This window comes from Bactrocera oleae, chromosome 4 (assembly GCF_042242935.1).
Source record: "Bactrocera oleae isolate idBacOlea1 chromosome 4, idBacOlea1, whole genome shotgun sequence".
NCBI classification, from domain to species: domain Eukaryota; kingdom Metazoa; phylum Arthropoda; class Insecta; order Diptera; family Tephritidae; genus Bactrocera; species Bactrocera oleae.
The window spans coordinates 40,387,199-40,394,395 of NC_091538.1; the positions used below are offsets into that span (position 1 = coordinate 40,387,199).

General features: G+C 33.8%; 1 long non-coding RNA gene and 1 pseudogene across 2 annotated transcripts; both read left to right on the top strand.

The window, feature by feature from the left end:
• The first annotated feature begins 302 nt into the window (after nt 1-302).
• Nucleotides 303-2,132, top strand: LOC138856873 (uncharacterized; annotated as a pseudogene).
• Nucleotides 2,133-3,846: 1,714 nt separating this feature from the next.
• On the top strand, nt 3,847-6,317 carry LOC106624117 (uncharacterized). Of its 2 annotated transcripts, XR_004979725.2 has the most exons (3): nt 4,849-5,149; nt 5,211-5,412; nt 5,499-6,317. It is a non-coding gene; the product is annotated as an uncharacterized lncRNA (long non-coding RNA). The 2 variants fall into 2 exon arrangements; XR_011395856.1 differs by having other exon boundaries at nt 3,847-5,412.
• The last annotated feature ends 880 nt before the right edge of the window (nt 6,318-7,197 follow it).

Genomic DNA, 7,197 nt, shown 5'->3' on the forward strand with positions numbered 1-7,197 from the left:
GGATGTCCATCGGATGAAACAAAAATCCTTTTTTCATTCCCCGATGACGAGATTGCCTTTAATAACTGGGTTTTAGCATTAAAAATAAGTACATCATACTCCGACCGAAAAAAGTTATTTATTTGTGACCGTCATTTTGATGTGAATTGCGTCACAAATAATAGACTTAAGGAAGGAGCTTTCCCGAAGCACAATTTATTTTATGAAACTGTAGGTAGTTGTAGCAGCCATTCTTCAAACAGAGTCCTTCAGCCTATTAAACGTCAGTATGCATGTACTAATCAAAAAAGAACGAAGAAGATTTAAGTTTTGAGGAATTCGAATTATATTCGGATCTCGAGGGGAAGTGTAAACAATACAATGTTTCATTCAACCCCGATTCCTCAAAATGTGACCGCGAATCTTGCGTTCGGATTGCGTGGGCTTGTCAGTAGAATGCCCCTAAGAAAAATAAACGCGTGAATGCGCTCAGACAGGAGAACAGTATTTTAAAGCAAGAATTATTTGAATTAGAGAATAGAGCAATTATTGCATCCAAAAATGCTACTGAGGATGCAATAAGTTTTGCTATGATGATTGTCAATTCCATCAATGTATAGCTTCAAAGTTATAAGGAAGCTGCATGCAATCGATAGTCATATTTTAAAATATGTCCGAGGTTGACATCGTCCCATAATGTGGGACCCACATACATATGTATATCCCCATAACACAATGCTCAGCAATTCAGTAGCAGCTGGCATTAAGGCAGGGATTATTGGGTATAGATACATATAAGTGTATTGAAATGTTCTGCAAGTCCAGTTGCTTTAACTGTGCAAAAGTGCTCATTACCAGCAAAGAGATTTAAAAAGCACTCAGAGTCTTTAATTTGCTCCAAGAATTACAAAGATTACACCGATTTGTCGGATGAAGATAAAGTGGTATAAAGAGCTTTTCGACCATCTCAAGAATAGTAAATTTAAAAAATTAAAGAAAAAGGGATTATGTTGCACTTATTTGAGACTAAAATTTCATTAATTGAGGGCAATAAGTACAAGGTGTGTTTTCTGGTGTAAGTGATAAAGTATGTTTAGTACAAATTTTTTAACATTGTATTAATTTTTCTTCCCCGTTTAGATAGGCTGACTTCATAACTCCATTAGATTTCATAGAGTTCATCAATTTCATCTGTGATGCTTTGATTGTTTGGACGGTTGAAATGACGGACATAACGTAAGATAAATTTTTATGCAAATACTTATTTATTTACTATATTTGTATGAATTTATTTACAAATATTTCTATGAATTTTTTTACATACATATGTCTATTTATAGTGATAAAAAGTGGAGGCACGAACGAATGAAGCTTTTAATAAAAGTCCGTTTGCAACAAGAAACAGAGTTTAGTGCAAAAAACAGAAGAGAAACACAGTTCGGGAAAACATATTACGTGAAATTAAAGAAATTGACAACATATTCACTTTTTCTAAAGATGAAGCGACGAGATGTTTAATAAACATAACGAGGATCAAAAAGAGAAATAACACATCTATAGAGAGTTCGACAAGTGGGGAGTTTTTCATAAATTAAATGAGGTGTTGGGCAGCTGCAGCAGCATACAGGTGCCAAGTGAAATTACCAGAAGTTCGCTTGTAGAAGATTTAATAAGCGCGGAACCATTGACGCCCACCGATAACTACTCTGATATTACATCTTCGGATACCACCACTCCGAGAAGTGTTATTAAATAAAAACGCGGCTACGTACTTGATTTTCTAAGAAAATCATATGTGGCAGATGCTCTTATAATGGAGAAATTCTTGGCCTTAGCGAGAAAGAAAATGGTGGAACTAGAGAAAGTAGCTGGATTAATAGAAATTCGTACCTTATTTCAGGAAATTGTTAAAAATTCACAATTAATTTTTTCACTTATTAGTTTTTTTACCTTGATGTAAAGATACGTGTAAATATGTACATATCTAAATTGAATTGAAGCAAAATATAAATATAAATGGAGTGAATTCATTTAAACGTAAAATAATAAATTCTTGGACAAATTTTTTTTTCAATGTCAAATTTCGGTTCCACAACAATTACAACGATTAATAATTTAATAAAATACAATAAACGAGATACACGACAAAGCAATTATGCGTTCATAAATGTTTAAAATAGCATTACATCATTTGACATACAGTGTTGCCGTAAAGTCTGCAAACTGCATTTTTGAAGTCAGTTCTTCATTTTTTTGAGAGTGTAAAAAATTTAGTTTAGTTTAGAAGTTGCTAAGTTGTTTTGCATGTAGCTTTACACTTACATACATACATACTACAAGTATGTATGTATTTATAATAAATATAAAAATGTAGGAGTTAGTTATAATTAATTTTAGTTGTGGTGTAGTTTTTAGTAGTATTGCACATGATGATTCTACTTTTATAAAACAGCTGAATTATTGACTAAATATAAATTTTCCTAACTTAAATAACGGATCACTTACATATGTATGTATATAATTTTGAAATTTTTCAGATATTTATTTACATTAAGAAATATATGAGCCGTTTATATTGAAAGTGGTTTAAGTTAATTTTTTCTTATATTGAGATATTTAAGGGTTTGCGTTTGAATGGTTTCAAAAATATTGTTAACTGGTGTCAAGTGGTTTTTATGGCTTTGTGGCCTTAAACATATTAAAATTTAAGCACTTTCAAAATTAATAAAAATTACTTTTTTGTTTGTGAAAAGGAATTAGTCCACTATGTGCTCTTTGTTAATTATTATTATAAGTTAACTTTTTCACTTAAAGTACCTCCACTTCGTTTATATAATTCCAATATAATTATTAAAATGGGTTGATGCCAACAAAATACTTCAGTTTCACAATAATTTTGAACAAGTTATCCAGAAGAATTGTATACCTAGTGATTTCTCTAAATAGATATATTTTTAAGGTAGGTGGGTGAGTAGGTAGAGTGGCTGTCGGACGATGCAACTAGGCCTATAGGAGGCCCATTGTGATACCACCGAGACTAAAGTCCTCTCACTCTATTGGCTCCTTTCTAAACCACTCCTTACTTCTGATGAACTACGTGAGTAAGACAAGTTTTATCCGTGCAATCTCCGAGACGTCGTAAAGAATCCCTCAACCAATGGCTGTGATTCTTTTCCAAGAAGTCAGTTTACTGGAAGTGTCCTGTTCGTACTCCTAGCAGAGTTCTTATGTCATTCCTTTTGAATTTTAATAGTCGGCCTCTGCGGTTCATGTTCCATTCCTGCCACGTTTGCCTGCTATTTAAGCAAGTCTTGAATCCACCGAGACACAGCTAGTTTTATAACATATTCGCTGATTAATTGTTTACAAGTTGCCAGAGGCATAAAAATTCCCTCTTTTTCAGAGGCTAATTGTTGATTGGAGCCTGTTCTGGCTAGTTCGTCTGCTTCGAAGTTACCAGGTATATCAGTATGCCCTCGAACCCATTGCAGGTTAATCGTGAAGTAGGATATTTGATCCTTTAATAGATCAAGGCATTCTTTCACTATCTTTGATGAGACCATAGGAGACTTCAGGGATTTCAAAGTCGCTGGGCTATCCATATATACGATCTTTGTTGATAGCACAATTTTTGTCAGGACAACAAGGTAAGTCCTTGAAATTATTATTTTAAAGAAATGAAATAATATAAATTCTAAATATTTTATTTTTTATGTATGTAGATTAACGTAATAACTTTAAAATAAATAGGGAAGCTTTCAATTTAGATATACATACATACATATGTACATTTGTATTTATGTATGTAATTAGAAAAAATGTATTTAGAAACAAATATTAATTCATTTATTAAAAAATAAACTAACATGCATTTATTTAGGATAATATTAAAGATTTTGTCATATTATTTCTCCCCATTTAGATTATGTGTGTGATTGTTACAATATTCATGGTGCATAGATGGTGTATAGTAGTAACTCCGTCATATCCTTATACTTAGGAGTTGAAATGGGATGTGCATTTCTGTATAATGGTGTTAATTTAATTTTCGTTGAAGTTCCTTGGTCTTCCCCGACAAGGTAATAAATCAAGTATCATAAAATCAAAACAAGAAAAAACGTTATCGTCGGTTGCACCGAAGCTATAATACCCTTTACAAATGAAAAGGTTCCTTACAAGAACTTGATTCCGATCATTCACTTTGTATGGCTGCTATATAATATAGTGATCTGATCTGAACAATTTCTACAAAGATTACATTGTTGCCTTATGGCAATAACTCATGCCTAATTTCGTGAAGATATCTCGTCAAATGAAAAAGCAAGCACCTTATTCCGATCGTTCAGTTAATATGACAGTTATATGCAATAATCATCCGATCTATACAATTTCTGCGGAGATTGCATTATTGCCTTAAATAATAATCCAAATTCCCATACAAGCACTTGATTCCGATTGTTCGGTTTATATGGCAGATATATGCTATAGTAGTCCGATATCCGTTCCGACAAATAAGCAGCTTCTTAGTGAGAAAAAGACAGGTGCAACATTTCAGATCGATAGCTTAAAAATTGAGGGACTAGTTCGCATACTTATATACAGACAGACAGACGGACATGGCTAAATCAACTCAGCATTCGTGAATTTGAACGCTCTGTTTGTGCGTAAGTATGTCTTAGGTGTCTCAATATGCCTTCTATTCAATATAACAAGAATAAGAACTTCACTCATAAATACATATACGCATTTATCCATAAACTGTTTCTTCATGATCAGAGATAAAGATATGCCCAACTCTCCTGCCATTGTATATGAGAGAGTAACTACCTACCCGAGTTTGACAGTTGACTGGATCGGGTAGGCTCTGACGTTTAGCCATTGGAACGAGTGGAATGGCCAGATTAAAATTCTCCAAAAAACTGTAGGGGAGCGGAGAGATTTATTGCTGCCGTTTAAGATCATTAACAAAAAATGTAAAACAATGAAAATTAAAGAAAACGCGAAATTTAAATGTATTTAATTAAATGTTTTGTGATGTAATGCTTTGTAGTATTAGTTTTGAATTGAAAATAATTAAAAGGATTTATTAATTCAGTGGTAGAGTCGTCACATTCGTGCACGGATCGGCAACCATATCAAAGAAAATTACGTGATTCGATAATCGTATACGGTGATTGGCATTATAACATATGATAGCACACGGATCATAATTTATTTTTAATTCACGATAGTTTTTAGGTCATAATAGATGTGAAACTGTCAATACTGTTGCCAATTTTAAATAAACTAACAAAAGCAAATTAAATATCAAAATGAATCCGACTTTGTTCTTTTAAGTATATGAGCTCTAGTGAATGTGATGGGGATGAAAAAATAGTGCAGAGGCAGCTTAGAGATCGAAGTAATCCTTTGGAACTGTCGTATACAGCATAGGTACGTATGTATGTATGTATGTATGTATGTATGTATTTATATAAAAAACAAATCAAGAAGCCTCATTAACAAAATTTTCCTTGCAGATTTTTTGAACGATTTCGTCTAACTAAAGAGGCTTTTGAATGTCTCCTACATAATATACTTAGGTTTAATGCAATCTGACGTCAGAGCAATGTCTCCAGTGCTACAAGAGAGGCGGCCAAATTATTATTCGAATAGAGACATTTTTCATTTTTATACACTGAACAGGGCATATTAAGTTTGCCACGAAGTTTGTAACACCCAGAAAGAAACGTCGGAGACCCTATAAAATATGGGCATATGTAGGTGATCAGCATGATGTGCTGAGTCGATTTAGCCATGCCCGTTTGTCCGTATGTCTGTATATACGCGAACTAGTCTCTCAGTTTTCCAGCTATCGATTTCTAAATCCATTTCCAGCTCGGCTTGTTGGAAGCGATGTTTTTGATCAATTATGGTAATCAATCTTTCTTGCACTGACAGGCATCAAGCCTCTTTGAAATCTGACAGAGATTTAAAATTTTGCTGGAGTAACACCAACTTCTCATCACTCCCACATTTTCTCCTAGGTGTCCGTGGAGCTGTATGTCATCATCCGAAACATGTCACAATTCGAAAAAATTTGTGTTATTAAAAAAAATATACCTTTAATTTCCCCCGGTTAATTGCACAAAAAACGTTCGTTAAATATATGAAAACATGTGTTTATTGGTGTAAATATTTTGGATGGTGCTGATCATCGTAAATGGGCAGTAGAGAACTATTAACTGATCAGCGAGAGCTGAGAGGTATCCAAGGAGGGCAGAAAAAGCCGGTGTACAAGGTACCAACAAAAATAAATTGTAGAAAAAAAAACTCAATATACTTTTTATAAAAACCAATTTATTTGATATTCATTAAAGGACATGTACATACATATGTATGTAGTATTATGAAAATAAAAGTGATTAAATAGCCGCCGGTAACATACAACCAAAATCAAAGGTAATTATGTACTTAATGACCCCCACTTCGGAGGGGGTTGGGGTTGCAGATGGTATGCGAAGGGAGTCTGTGAAATACAATTTCAGTGGATTTAGCCGTCGGCCACCCTTCAAAAAAATTATATGAAGGGTTAAAATTTTGTGAAAACAGCATATTCCCAAATTCAACCCTGGTCGGTCAAAAACCGGGGTGTTCATAATTCAATCGTGTCAAACTCCTTTCTGCACAAACAGCAGCGAAAAGGATTTTGACGCGATTGAATTATGAACACCCCGGTTTTGGACCGACCAGGGTTATTTTTTGGAAGGCCGCCAGTGCGGAAAGGAGTTCGACGATCTCCGATATTCATTCATTCCATAAAAACGCGGCACAAAAGAAATTTTGACTATTACATTTCTTCAGTATATGTTTTTCATAAGAAAATGTTGAACACACTGAACTGGTAATTACAGCTAAGAGATCTGAATTCTACAGAATTTTGCCGCTACAACAACAACAACAACAAAGTGACTTGAATATGTGATATGTGCAAAGTGTGTAAATAAATATTGAAAAATATACAAAAATTATTGAAAAAATTCACTTTCCGCTCACGGATTTTGTAATCTACATAACTTTTTTTAAGGGGTGACCGACGGGTAATTCCTTCGAATTCATAAAAAGGACACTTAATTGTGTCACCCCTTATAACCCCAACCCCCTACGAAGTGAGGGTCATTAAGTACATATTTACCATTCTTCCTACGAATTCTATATATAATATTTTTGGAAGCGCCG